The sequence below is a fragment of the Piliocolobus tephrosceles genome, chromosome 14 (genome assembly GCF_002776525.5).
Source record: "Piliocolobus tephrosceles isolate RC106 chromosome 14, ASM277652v3, whole genome shotgun sequence".
Classification (NCBI taxonomy): domain Eukaryota; kingdom Metazoa; phylum Chordata; class Mammalia; order Primates; family Cercopithecidae; genus Piliocolobus; species Piliocolobus tephrosceles.
In genome coordinates, this window is record NC_045447.1 from 15,962,404 (window position 1) to 15,977,930 (window position 15,527).

Sequence of the window (15,527 nt, forward strand, 5' to 3'; positions counted from 1 at the left end):
TAGGTTTCCTTCTGACTGTCAGGACCCTCAGCTATAGGTCTGTTGGAAATTTGCTTGAGGTCCACTCCAGACCCTGTTTGCCTGGGTATCAGCAGCAGAGGTTGCAGAAGATAGAATATTGCTGAACAGCGAGTGCACCTGTCTGATTCTTGCTTTGGAATCTTCCTCTCAGGGGTCTACTCCACCCTGTGAGGTGTGGGGTGTCAGACTGCCCCTAGTGGGGGATGTCTCCCAGTTAGGCTACTCAGGGTTCAGTGACCCACTTGAGCAGGCAGACTGCCCCTTCTCAGATCTCAACCTCCGTGTTGGGAGATCCCCTGCTCTCTTCAAAGCTGTCAGACAGAGTCGTTCGCGTTTCACAGGCTTCTACTCCTTTAGCTGAGCCCTGTCCCCAGAGGCGCAGTCTACAGAGACAGGCAGGTTTCCTTGAGCTGCTGTGAGCTCCACCCAGTTCCAGCTTCCCAGCGGCTTTAGTTACCTACTTAAGCCTCAGCGATGGCGGGCGCCCCTCCCCCAGCCTCGCTGCTGCCTTGCGGTTAGATTGCCGCAGACTGCTGTGTTAGCAAGGAGAGAGGCTCCGTGGGCGTGGGACCCTCCCGGCCAGGTGTGGGATACAATCTCCGGTGTGCTGGTGTTACAGCGCAGTATTGGGGTGGGAGTTACCCGATTTTCCAGGTGTTGTGTGTCTCAGTTCCCCTGGCTAGGAAAAGGGACTCCCTTCCCCCTCGCGCTTCCCAGGTGAGGCGATGCCTCGCCCTGCTTCAGCTCTCGCTGGTCAGGCTGCAGCAGCTGACCAGCACCGATTGTCCGGCACTCCCGAGTGAGATGACCCCAGTACCTCAGTTGAAAATGCAGAAATCGCCGGTCTTCTGTGTCGGCTCGCGCTGGGAGATGGAGACTGAAGCTGTTCCTATTCGGCCATCTTGCTCCCCCACTTATCAGTTTTATGCTAATTTTTTGACAATATACAAAGGGAACTAGACACTCACATGTACTAGCAGTAAGAGAGTAAATTAGTGTTGTCCTTTCGGTAGTCTCCATCAGAACTGAAAATCTGCACTTCTTTGTCCAATAATTCCACTTACGAAAAGCTGTCCTTTAAAAATAGTAATATTTGTATGTCAAAGTATATGTACACACATTTTATTGTAATGTTGCTTGTAATAGCAAACTAAACATAATACAACATAACAAAACAACTACACAGGAAACAAACTGAATATTCACAAATAGGTGATTTATCAAATAGTTTATAGTGTATTTTTATTACTCAACATCATGTAGTCTCTGAAGAAATAAGATGGGTAATGTTAGCCGGTATTTATTGACACCTGATACTTGCCACACACTGAGCTAAGTGCTTTGCAAAGCTTTTATCATTTTATTTTCTCTAAATCCTACAACATAGGCATTATTATGATTGCAACTTATGGATGAAAATTTAGAGTGTAGCAAAATTAAGTAACTTACCAGATCCCGCAGGGAGTAAGTGGTAGAGCTGGAATTTGAATTCAGGCAGTCTGATGGCACAGACATAACAAAATGTCATGGACATTTTGTGACAAAAACAAGGAAGAGAACAATGCCTAAAGAATAATCCCATTTTTGATCTAATTAAACTAAAGAGCTTCTGCACAGCAAAAGAAACTACCATCAGAGTGAACAGGCAACCCACAGAATGAGAGAAAATTTTTGCAATCTACTCATCAGATAAAGGGCTAATATCCAGAACTTACAAAGAACTCAAACAAATTTACAAGAAAAAAACAAACAACCCTATCAAAAAGTGGGCAAAGGATATGAACAGACATTTCTCAAAGGAAGACATTCACACAGCCAACAGACACATGAAAAAATGCTCATCATCACTGGCCATCAGAGAAATGCAAATCAAAACCGCAATGAGATACCATCTCACACCAGTTAGAATGGCAATCATTCAAAAGTCAGGAAACAACAGGTGCTGGAGAGGATGTGGAGAAATAGGAACACTTTTACACTGTTGGTGGGATTGTAAACTAGTTCAACCATTATGGAAAACAGTATGGCGATTCCTCAAGGATCTAGAACTAGAAGTACCATATGACCCAGCCATCCCACTACTGGGTATATACCCAAAGGATTATAAATCATGCCGCTATAAAGACATATGCACACGTATGTTTATTGCGGCACTATTCACAATAGCAAAGACTTGGAATCAACCCAAATGTCCATCAGTGACAGACTGGATTAAGAAAATGTGGCACATATACACCATGGAATACTATGCAGCCATAAAAAGGGATGAGTTTGTGTCCTTTGTAGGGACATGGATGCAGCTGGAAACCATCATTCTCAGCAAACTATCCCAAGAACAGAAAACCAAACACCGCATGTTCTCACTTATAGTTGGGAACTGAACAATGAGATCACTTGGACTCAGAAAGGGGAACATCACACACCGGGGCCTATCATGCAGAGGGGGGAGGGGGAGGGATTGCATTGGGAGTTTAACCTGATGTAAATGACAAGTTGATGGGTGCTGATGAGTTGATGGGTGCTGACGAGTTGATAGGTGCAGCACACCAACATGGCACAAGTATACATATGTAACAAACCTGCACGTTATGCACATGTACCCTAGAACTTAAAGTATAATAATAATAAAATAAAATAAAGAAAAGAATAATCCCATTTTTGAGTTGAACAAAGAGAACACATGGACACAGGGAGGGGAGCATCACACTCCAGGGCTGTCAGGGAGTGGGGGGCAAGGGGAGGGAGAGCATTAGAACAAATATGTAATGCATGCCAGGCTTAAAACCTAGATGATGATTGATGGGTAAGGAAACCACCATGACACATGTATACCTACATAACAAACCTGCACATTCTGCACATGTATCCCAAGACTTAAAGTATAATAATAAAAAAAGAATAATCCCATTTTTGTAAAGAAAAGTATTTTTTTTTTAATGTTGTGTTTGTTGTGGTGTGGAAAGGGTCCTTAAAAAGTGTTTATGTGTAATGTGGTTACCTTCTGAATTTTCATATTTAACTTTATATTATATTGTCTGTTTAAAAATAAAGATTGTGTTTATATTCATTTCATAATTTAAAAGGTTAAATTTCCTATAATTCCACTGGAATTCTGTGCATATTTTAAAGATCTTTTTCTCGGTTTAGATCTATACACACTACATATAGGAATGAGGTTAAATGGTTCATTATGCTTCTGCTACCCCAAGAATGTTATAATGGATATTTTTTGTCTATATATATATTTCTCACCCATGAGATAATTTTTACAGTGTAGAATAGATCCTGAGATCTGGAATGCTAAAATAGAGCTTATAAATCTTAAACATGTCATAGATATTAGAAACATGGGACACATACCTTTCATCTCACTCTTGGGCAATATACTTATTTAACTCTCTGGGTTCATTCCACATTTCTTTCTCTGTATCTTTTAGCTTCACCCCTGGGACATAGTTTGACCTGGTGACAAAGGGCTATCTCATCACCCTTGGCTTGAACTTGGAATTTTCCAAATTTATGTGATTTTTCTCAGGGGCAGTAACTTAGTTCGTTCCCATTTAGCTGGATTTGACAGCATCATGTATTTTCCTCATGCCTTGGGCAAGTCATTTCACTTCCATATAGATAATGATGCACACATGTATGTTTGTGTGTGTGCTACTTTCTACCCTGCCTAGTAGCTGTCAAATGACAGTTGAGCGAGTCTTTGGCAAACTCTAAGGCAAGTGATTAACATAACTGCTCATACAATAAGCTAGAGAAATGACATTTTAATGATGGGTCTTGTCATCAGGTAGTGGTTGGGAAGGGCCAGGAGAGACTGGGAGTTTTTCTAAGCCTTTTAAGTCGCATCATTTCACCTTAAAAGGTATTTACTCCCTTCCTTGACAGACAGGAAATGTGGATTATTTCTATACTTCTAGACTTCCTCTATTAAAATTTTTACATTATGAACATTTGTCACCTGAGGTTGTTTTTCCTTTTTTATTTACCCATCACTTATGCAGGGTCCTTCTCTTGGCCAAATGAAACCAGGGAGCGCACATTGTCAGCCCAAATGAAACCAGGGAGTACACATTGTCAGCACACAATGCACTTCCCAAATTGGGACACTGGGTGGGCAGTACCCTGGTGGAAAGCTACTCATTATTCATGCACCTACTCCCCTGAATGAGCAAGGACAGTTGAAAATTGACTAAACTGGAAAAATGCAGCTAACATTTATTAGACAGAGTCTGTGCTTACCGCTTGTCTAATTTAATCCTCACAATAACACTATGTTTTAAGTACCATTATTTCGCCCTTTACAACAAAGGAGATTGAAGTTCAGAGTCACAGAGCTGGTGAGTGGTGTATCTGGGATTCAAACCTTGGGTACACTGACTGTAAATTACGTGTTTTAAACTGCTCTATCACACCTCTTCCCCAAACTGTACATGTGCAGTAGAGAACTAAACTGGTGTGTCCTCTGCCAACAGAGGCCGTCTTACTGCCAAGTGCCTTCAGCCTCCTTGCTGACCCACTCCTTCCACTCTATCCTTTGCTGCTACATATTGGGATCCTTTTGATTTCCTTCCTTCCTACTCCCATTTCTGCCTGCCATTCCACAAAGCCATGTGCTCTCCTGTTTCTTGCCTTGAGAGATGACAAGCTATGACTTTGGACCACAGCTTTATCAGATCTTGAATAAACAACAGCCCTCTCATTTTGCAACATCAACACCTCACCTTAAGATCTCTAGATGTCTTCTGGGTCCATGTTTTGGAATTCCAGCCTTTTCCTGCTTACTGTCTTTTCTCGTCCAGCAGTACAGGCAAGCAGATCGGCAGTGTTGGGTGCATAGGTCCCTTGCAGAGATATGTTCCCCTTGGGGATTCTGCAGGTCCTTTCTAGGCTGGCTTCTTCTCTTTTCAGTTCTCTGAAATGTCTTCTTTCTGCCTAGTTTTTACTCCTATATCAAATGAGAGGTTTACTTCATGTCTCTTGGCTTCAGAGAAGGTGGTATCTCAGCCTAATTTCTTATTTCCTACTTAGTTTAGGTTGCAAGTTCTTCTGGGCACTGTAGGTCCCTCAGATCGATAATTGAACCCAGTTCAAGCAGCTCAGGTTGTCCTCAGTTAGCTTTTGCCCCACTTTTGTTTCTGTCATTTTTCCCCTGGGAATCACTGATTTTCCAGATGCCTCCCTCTGCTTCTCTCTCTCAATAATTCAATGAATTAAATTCTCAAGCTATTAGTTCTTCCTGGTGCCTCCCCTACCTGTGATCAGCCAGTGTTCATAAGTGCAACTGCAAATACAGCTCTTACAGATTAGGTCTCCTGAGTCTTAAGGACGGGGCTGTGGATCCTCAGAGAGTTTTGCTCAGATGTCATGAGGTTTTAGACCCCTCTGCCTTTCACCTTCATCATTTTAGCATCCTAGGAAAGCGATTGTTCAATTTCCACAATTCTAAAGACAAGGAGCTCACGATATCTGGAGGTGACCCAGTCCTTGGGTGGAACAAATCCGGATTAGGAAATTCTTCCACATCACGAGTGGAAGTTTGCCTTTCTGTTATTGCTAGGTACTGCTCTACAAACTTGATGTAAACTAAGTCATTTAGTCTTTACAACAACACCATTTTACAGATAACACAAATGAGGTACAGAACTGAAGTGACTTGCCTAAGAATACACAGCCAGAGGGTGGTGGATTACAGCTCCAGAGTGTGTGCTCTCAGCCTCTGCATTGCCCTAACTCTCTTGTTCACTTGTTCCTCTGTTGACCTGGTTTCCTGGAGGTGAGAACTCTGTGGGTCTTGAGTTGTAGAATGTTGGCTGTGCCCTTTAAGGGCAGTAGAAAGTGTCTTGAACAAAGTAGGTATTTCAAATGTTTGATATTTGACCAAAAAGAAAGAAAGGAAAAAAATATAGAGAAAGACCATGTTTCCTGGCTTTTGAGATGGGGGAGAGAAAAACGGGATAAGGAAAAGGGATAACCACATGAAGATATTGACCCCACAGTTCCCATTATCAAGACCCCTCAGTGTGCCTACCTGTGGGCTTGACAAAGGAGATTCAGGGGACTGAAAAGACTTAGGGGTCTGCCAGGGGATTAAGATCAGGCTCTGAATCTCTGAAAGAGGCTTCTTGAAGCACAGATCTAGCCTCAGAAATGTGATGGTTCTTCCCCACCTATGGTGGGAATTGTAATAAAAAGGGAGACAGGCACCTATCCTCTCTGCATGCCAGAGCCCTGTGGGGATTGGCTCTGTGGTCTTCCCAGGGGATTGCAGGGGCGGGGGTGGCGGGGGGAACATCACTGATGCCCTCACTGAGCTTTGTGGGAAAACTGGACTCCGGAGATGTAGCATCTTACACTTGGTAAGGGAATTAGAGCCATGTAGCAGTAAGGGTGATGTGTGTGTGCACATATGTATGCACATAAGTTTATGCATATGTATGTATTCGATGTAGATATGTGTACTCTTGTGCATATCTGTGTTTATGCTTATGTGCACCTACCTGAAAGGAGAGGTAATGGCCTTTGATATCGCTGAGGTTCTGTGTTTGCATGTGTGACTGTATCTAGGTGCACCTGCATTGTTATTGGAAAGGGGTTGGAGGTGCAGGCCCAGGAGCCAGACTGATTGGATTCTGATGCTGACTTGCATCTTACAAGCTGTATAGCTTTTGAAAATACTACACAGGTTTCTGAGCCATAATTTGTTTTGTTTTGTCTGCCTTTCTTAAACATTTTATTACTTCAACGTCTTAAGCCAGACTAGGCATATTTGAATCCCAGTTCCCCCAATTACCAAATGGGTGAATTTGGGCAAGTTATTTAGCCTCACTAACCCACATTGTCCTCATCTATAAATGGCACAGTAATCATAAACTTTAGAAAGACATTTTCTTTTTTCTGCTTTTTCCTTTCAAATAGATTTTATTTTTTAGAAGTTTTAGATTCACAACAAAATTGATCAGAAAGTAAAGACAGATCTCTTTATTCCCTGCTCCCAGACACACCTAGCCTCTCCCACCATCAATATCCACTGCTAGAACATAACATTTGTTACAATTTATAAGCTTTTTTTTTTTTTATTATACTTTAAGTTCTAGGGTACATGTGCATAACGTGCAGGTTTGTTACATATGTATACATGTGCCATGTTGGTGTGCTGCACCCATCAACTCGTCAGCTCCCATCAATTCATCATTTAAATCAGGTATAACTCCCCAATGCAACCCCTCCCCCCTCCCCCCTCCCCATGATAGGCCCCATTGTGTGATGTTCCCCTTCCCGAGTCCAAGTGAGCTCATTGTTCAGTTCCCACCTATGAGTGAGAACATGCGGTGTTTGGTTTTCTCTTCTTGTGATAGTTTGCTAAGAATGATGGTTTCCAGCTGCATCCATGTCCCTACAAAGGACGCAAACTCATCGTTTTTTATGGCTGCATAGTATTCCATGGTGTATATGTGCCACATTTTCTTAATCCAGTCTGTCACTGATGGACATTTGGGTCGATTCCAAGTCTTTGCTATTGTGAATAGTGCCGCAATAAACATATGTGTGCATATGTCTTTATAGCGGCATGATTTATAATCCTTTGGGTATATACCCAGTAGTGGGATGGCTGGGTCATATGGTACATCTAGTTCTAGATCTTTGAGGAATTGCCATACTGTTTTCCATAATGGTTGAACTAGTTTACAATCCCACCAACAGTGTAAAAGTGTTCCTATTTCTCCACATCCTCTCCAACACCTGTTGTTTCCTGATTTTTTAATGATTGCCATTTTAACTGGTGTGAGATGGTATCTCATTGTGGTTTTGATTTGCATTTCTCTGATGGCCAGTGATGATGAGCATTTTTTCATGTGTCTGTTGGCTGTATGAATGTCTTCTTTTGAGAAATGTCTGTTCATATCCTTTGCCCACTTTTGGATGGGGTTGTTTGTTTTTTTCTTGTATATTTGTTTGAGTTCTTTGTAGATTCTGGAAATTAGCCCTTTGTCAGATGCGTAGATTGCAAAAATTTTCTCCCATTCTGTAGGTTGCCTGTTCACTCTGATGGTAGTTTCTTTTGCTGTGCAGAAGCTCTTTAGTTTAATTAGATCCCAGTTGTCAAATTTGGCTTTTGCTGCCGTTGCTTTTGGTGTTTTAGACATGAAGTCCTTGCCCATGCCTATGTCCTGAATGGTACTACCTAGATTTTCTTCTAGGGTTTTTATGGTATTAGGTCTAACATTTAAGTCTCTAATCTATCTTGAATTAATCTTCGTATAAGGAGTAAGGAAAGGATCCAGTTTCATCTTTCTACTTATGGCTAGCCAATTTTCCCAGCACCATTTATTAAATAGGGAATCCTTTCCCCATTTCTTGTTTCTCTCAGGTTTGTCAAAGATCAGATGGCGGTAGATGTCTGGTATTATTTCTGAGGACTCTGTTCTGTTCCATTGGTCTATATCTCTGTTTTGGTACCAGTACCATGCTGTTTTGGTTGCTGCAGCCTTGTAGTATAGTTTGAAGTCAGGTAGCGTGACGCCTCCGGCTTTGTCCTTTTGACTTAGGATTGTCTTGGCAATGCGGGCTCTTTTTTGGTTCCATATGAACTTTAAAGCAGTTTTTTTCCAATTCTGTGAAGAAACTCGTTGGTAGCTTGATGGGGATGGCATTGAATCTATAAATTACCTTGGACAGTATGGCCATTTTCACGATATTGATTCTTCCTATCCAGGAGCATGGTATGTTCTTCCATTTGTTTGTGTCCTCTTTGATTTCACTGAGCAGTGGTTTGTAGTTCTCCTTGAAGAGGTCCTTTACATCCCTTGTAAGCTGGATTCCTAGGTATTTTATTCTCTTTGAAGCAATTGTGAATGGAAGTTCATTCCTGATTTGGCTCTCTGCTTGTCTGTTACTGGTGTATAAGAACGCTTGTGATTTTTGCACATTAATTTTGTATCCTGAGACTTTGCTGAAGTTGCTTATCAGCTTAAGAAGATTTTGGGCTGAGATGATGGGGTTTTCTAAATATACAATCATGTCATCTGCAAACAGGGACAATTTGACTTCTTCTTTTCCTAACTGAATACCCTTGATTTCTTTCTCTTGCCTGATTGCCCTAGCCAGAACTTCCAACACTATGTTGAATAGGAGTGGTGAGAGAGGGCATCCCTGTCTTGTGCCAGTTTTCAAAGGGAATTTTTCCAGTTTTTGCCCATTCAGTATGATATTAGCTGTGGGTTTGTCATAAATAGCTCTTATTATTTTGAGGTACGTTCCATCAATACCGAATTTGTTGAGCGTTTTTAGCATGAAGGGCTGTAGAATTTTGTCAAAAGCCTTTTCTGCATCTATTGAGATAATCATGTGGTTCTTGTCTTTGGTTCTGTTTATCTGCTGGATTACGTTGATTGATTTGCGAATGTTGAACCAGCCTTGTATCCCAGGGATGAAGCCCACTTGATCATGGTGGATAAGCTTTTTGATGTGCTGCTGAATCCGGTTTGCCAGTATTTTATTGAGGATTTTTGCATTGATGTTCATCAGGGAGATTGGTCTAAAATTCTCTTTTTGTTCTTTTCTTCTTTATTAGCCTTGCTAGCAGTCTGTCAATTTTGTTGATCTTTTCAAAAAACCAACTGCTGGATTCATTGATTTTTTGGAGGTTTTTTTTGTGTCTCTATCTCCTTCAGTTCTGCTCTGATCTTAGTTATTTCTTGCCTTCTGCTAGCTTTTGAATGTGTTTGCTCTTGCCTCTCTAGTTCGTTTAATTGTGATGTTAGAGTGTCAGTTTTAGATCTTTCCTGCTTTCTCTTGTGGGCACTTAGTGCTATAAATTTCCCTCTACACACTGCTTTAAATGTGTTCCAGAGATTCTGGTATGTTGTATCTTTGTTCTCATTGGTTTCAAAGAACATCTTTATTTCTGCTTTCATTTCGTCATGTACCCAGTAGTCATTCAGGAGCAGGTTGTTCGGTTTCCATGTAGTTGAGCGGTTTTGATTGAGTTTCTTAGTCCTGAGTTCTAGTTTGATTGCACTGTGGTCAGAGAGACAGTTTGTTATAATTTCTGTTCTTTTACATTTGCTGAGGAGTGCTTTACTTCCAATTATGTGGTCAATTTTGGAATAAGTGCGATGTGGTGCTGAGAAGAATGTATATTCTGTTGACTTGGGGTGGAGAGTTCTATAGATGTCTATTAGGTCCGCTTGGTGCAGAGATGAGTTCAATTCCTGGATATCCTTGTTAACTTTCTGTCTCGTTGATCTGTCTAATGTTGACAGTGGAGTGTTGAAGTCTCCCATTATTATTGTATGGGAGTCTAAGTCTCTTTGTAAGTCTCTAAGGACTTGCTTTATGAATGTGGGTGCTGCTGTATGGGGTGCTTATATATTTAGGATAGTTAGCTCTTCCTTTTGAATTGATCCCTTTACCATTATGTAATGGCCTTCTTTGTCTCTTTTGATCTTTGATGGTTTAAAGTCTGTTTTATCAGAGACTAAGATTGCAACCCCTGCTTTTTTTTGTTCTCCATTTGCTTGGTAGATCTTCCTCCATCCCTTTATTTTGAGCCTATATATGTCTCTGCATGTGAGATGGGTCTCCTGAAGACAGCAGACTGATGGGTCTTGACTTTTTATCCAGTTTGCCAGTCTGTGTCTTTTAATTGGAGCATTTAGTCCATTTACATTTAAGGTTAATATTGTTATGTGTGAACTTGATCCTGTCATTATGATATTAACTGGTTATTTTGCTCATTAGTTGATGAAGTTTCTTCCTAGCCTCGATGGTCTTTACATTTTGGCATGTTTTTGCAATGGCTGGTACCGGTTGTTCCTTTCCATGTTTAGGGCTTCCTTCAGGGTCTCTTGTAAGGCAGGCCTGGTGGTGACAAAATCTCTAAGCATTTGCTTATCTGTAAAGAATTTTATTTCTCCTTCACTGATGAAACTTAGTTTGGCTGGATATGAAATTCTGGGTTTAAAATTCTTTTCTTTAAGAACGTTGAATATTGGCCCCCACTCTCTTCTGGCTTGTAGAGTTTCTGCCGAGAGATCTGCTGTCAGTCTGATGGGCTTCCCTTTGTGGGTAACCTGACCTTTTTCTCTGGCTGACCTTAAGATTTTTTCCTTCATTTCAACTTTGGTGAATCTGGCAATTATGTGTCTTAGAGTTGCTCTTCTGGAGGAGTATCTTTGTGGCGTTCTCTGTATTTCCTGAATTTGAATGTTGGCCTGCCCTGCTATGTTGGGGAAGTTCTCCTGGATGATATCCTGTAGAGTGTTTTCCAATTTGGTTCCATTTTCCCCCTCACTTTCAGGCACCCCAATCAGACGTAGATTTGGTCTTTTTACATAATCCCATACTTCTTGCAGGCTTTGTTCATTTCTTTTTCTTCTTTTTTCTTTTGGTTCCTCTTCTCGCTTCATTTCATTCATTTGATCCTCCATCGCTGATACTCCTTCTTCCAGTTGATCGAGTCGGTTACTGAAGCTTGTGCATTTGTCACGTATTTCTCGTGTCATGGTTTTCATCTCTGTCATTTTGTTTATGACCTTCTCTGCATTAATTAGTCTAGCTGTCAATTCTTCCACTCTTTTTTCAAGATTTTTAGTTTCTTTGCGCTGGGTACGTCATTCCTCCTTTAGCTCTGAGAGGTTTGATGGACTGAAGCCTTCTCCTCTCATGTCATCAAAATCATTCTCTGACCAGCTTTGGTCCGTTGCTGGCGATGGGCTGTGCTTCTTTGCAGGAGGAGATGCGCTCTTATTTTTTGAATTTCCAGCTTTTCTGCCCTGCTTTTTCCCCATCTTTGTGGTTTTATCTGTCTCTGGTCTTTGATGATGGTGACGTACTCATGGGGTTTTGGTATAGGTGACCTTCCTGTTTGATAGTTTTCCTTCTGACAGTCAGGACCCTCAGCTATAGGTCTGTTGGAGATTGCTTGAGGTCCACTCCAGACCCTGTTTGCCTGGGTATCAGCAGCAGAGGTTGCAGAAGACAGAATATTGCTGAACAGCGAGTGCACCTGTCTGATTCTTGCTTTGGAAGCTTCCTCTCAGGGGTGTACTCCACCCTGTGAGGTGTGGGGTGTCAGACTGCCCCTAGTGGGGGATGTCTCCCAGTTAGGCTACTCAGAGGTCAGGGACCCACTTGAGCAAGCAGACTGCCCCTTCTCAGATCTCAACCTCCATGTTGGGAGATCCACTGCTCTCTTCAAAGCTGTCAGACAGAGTCATTCGCGTTTGCACAGGCTTCTGCTCCTTTAGCTGAGCCCTGTCCCCAGAGGCGCAGTCTACAGAGACAGGCTGGTTTCCTAGAGCTGCTGTGAGCTCCACCCAGTTCGAGCTTCCCAGCAGGTTTATTTACCTACTTAAGCCTCCGTGATGGCCGGCGCCCCTCCCCCAGCCTCGCTGCTGCCTTGCGGTTAGATTGCCGCAGACTGCTGTGTTAGCAAGGAGGGAGGCTCCGTGGGCGTGGGACCCTCCCGGCCAGGTGTGGGATATATTCTCCGGTGTGCCGGTGTTATAGCGCAGTATTGGGGTGGGAGTTACCCGATTTTCCAGGTGTTGTGTGTCTCAGTTTCCCTGGCTAGGAAAAGGGACTCCCTTCCCTCTCGCGCTTCCCAGGTGAGGCGATGCCTCGCCCCGCTTCAGCTCTCGCTGGTCAGGCTGCAGCAGCTGACCTGCATGGATTGTCCGGCACTCCCGAGTGAGATGACCCCAGTACCTCAGTTGAAAATGCAGAAATCACCGGTCTTCTGTGTCGCTTGCGCTGGGAGATGGAGACTGGAGCTGTTCCTATTCGGCCATCTTGCTCTGCCCTACAATTTATAAGCTTATACAATGGTCCCCAGCTTACGACCATTACCATGTTCATGGTAATGGTTCATCTTAAAATTTTTCTTTATGATACTGTGAATGATCCATGTTCAGTAGAAACCATACTTCAAGTACCTATATAACCATTCTCTTTTTTCACTTCCAGTACAGCATTTAATTAATTACATGAGATATTCAATATTTTATTATAAAGCAGGGTTTGTGTTAGATGATCTTGCCAACTGTAAGCTAAGGTATGTGTCAGCACATTTAAGGTAGGCTAGGCTAAACTATGATTTTCGGTATGTTAGGTATATTAAATGCATTTTTGACATATGATATTCTCAGTTTACAATTGGCTTATCAGGGTATAGCTCTTTCATAAGTGGAAGAGCATCTGTATTGACATATCATTATCACCTAAGTACATAGTTTACATTAGGGTTCACTCGATGTTGTACATTCTACAGGTTTTGACAAATGTATAATGACATGTACCCACTGTTATATAGTATCATATAGAATGGTTTTACTGCCCTAAAAATCCTCTGTGCTTCACCTGTTCATCCTTCTCTTCCTCTAACCCTTAGCAACTACAGATCTCTTTACTCTCTCCATATTTTTGCCTTTTCTAAAATGTCATTTAGTTGGAATCATGCAGTATAATTGATTTTTCACCTTGGCTTTTTTTTCATGTAGTAATATGCATTTAATGTTCTTCCATATCTTTTCATCGCTTGATAGCTCATTTCTTTTTAGCACTGAATCATATTTTATAGTCTAGATGTACCACAGTTTACTTGTTCACTTACACACCAAAGGACTACTTGGTTGCTTCCAAGTTTTGGTGACTATGAATAAAGCTGCTAAAATGCCTGTGAAGGTTTTTGTGTGGACGTAAATTTTCAACTTATTTGCATCAATACCAAGGAACATGATTGCTGGAGCATATGCTAAGAGTATGTTTAGTTTTGTGAGAAATTGTCAAACTGTCTTCCAAAGTGACTTTATTATTTTGCATTCTCACAAGCAATGAAGGAGAATTCTTGCTGCTCCACATCTTCATCAGCATTTGGTGGTGTCAGTGTTCTGATTTGGTCATTCTAATAACTGTGCAGTGATATCTCATGGTTGTTTTCATTTGAATTTCCCTAACGACATATGATGTAGAACATTTTTTATATGTTTGATAACCATCTGTGTATCTTCTTTGGTGTGGTGTCTGTTTAGGTCTCAATTGAATTACTCATTTTCTTACTGTTGAGTTTTAAGAGATCTTAGTATACTTTGGATAATAGTCCTTCACCAGATATGTCTTTTGCAAATATTTCACCCAGTCTGTGGATTGTCTTCTCATTCTCTTGAAAGTGTCTTTCTCAGAGTAGAAATTTTAAATTTTAATTAATTATACCATATTAATTATTTCTTTCATAAATCTTGCCTTTGGTGTTGTATCTAAAAAGTAATTGCCATACTCAAAGTCATGTAGGTTTTCTCTTATGTTCTGTTCTATGAGTTTTATTGATTTACATTTTGCCTCAGGGATATGATCCATTTTGAGTCAATTATTGTGAAGAGTGTAAGGTCTATCTCTAGATTCATTTGTGTCGCATGTGGATGTCTGGTTGTTCCAGAACCAGTTGTTGAAAAGCCTATCTTTTCTCCATTATATTGCTTTTACTTCTTTGTCAAAGATTAGTTGACTATATTTTTGCACTTTTCTATGGTTTGAATCTTTCAACTCATATTGAAATTTAATTCCCAATGTGACACTATTGAGAAATGTGGCCTTTAAGAAGTGAATGAATTAATTCATTCATGGATTAGTGGGCTAATTGATTGATGGGTTATCACAAGAGGGGGACTGGTGGCTTTTTAAGAAGAGGAAGAGGCACCTGAGCTGGGACGCTCAGTTCCCTTGCCCTGTGATGCCCTGCATTGCCTCAGGACTCTGCAGAGCCCCCACCTGTGAGAAAGCCGTCACCAGATGTGGCCCCTCAACCTTGGACTTCTCAGCCTCCATAACTGCAAGAGATAAATTCATTTTCTTCGCAAATTACTGAATTTCAGGTATTCCGTTATATAAACAGAAAACAGATTAAGATATGGATCTATTTCTGGGTGAGCTTCAATTTTTACTTTTGTAAAAAGATACTGTAAGTAAGAGGGTGAGGGTGAGATCAGTGGTAAGTCAAGATCTGAACTCTGGTGTAGAGGTTAAGAGGTGAGCTTTGAAGACACATTATCTTACGTTGTGTCCCAGCTCTAGCTCACCAGCTGTGTGACTTTGGGTAAGTTCCTTAACCTCTAGGCAGATAGGAATGGACTTGAGGTTGGTATGATGATTGGTGAAGGCATGGAAGCCATAAAAGTTTTCGTTTGTTACAGGGCAGAAAACGGAGAAGGTGGATGTTAGGTTAACATAATGGCTTTGGAGTTAGTGCCTGAGTTTAAATCTCTGTCTACCACTTACTAGGTGTATGACATTAGGTAGATAACTCTGTGCCTCAGTTTCCCCATTTATAAAATGGAGATAATAATAACCCTAACTTCTTTATCTTATTAAATAAGGTTTTAGTTTTGCAGTAGTTAGACTGCCTGGCACCAGGATTAGATTCAAGGGTGTGCTCCCTGTGTTCAGAAGGGCCCAGGGCCTGGTTTAATGCTCTTCTGTCACTGTCCTAAAGTTCCTAACAC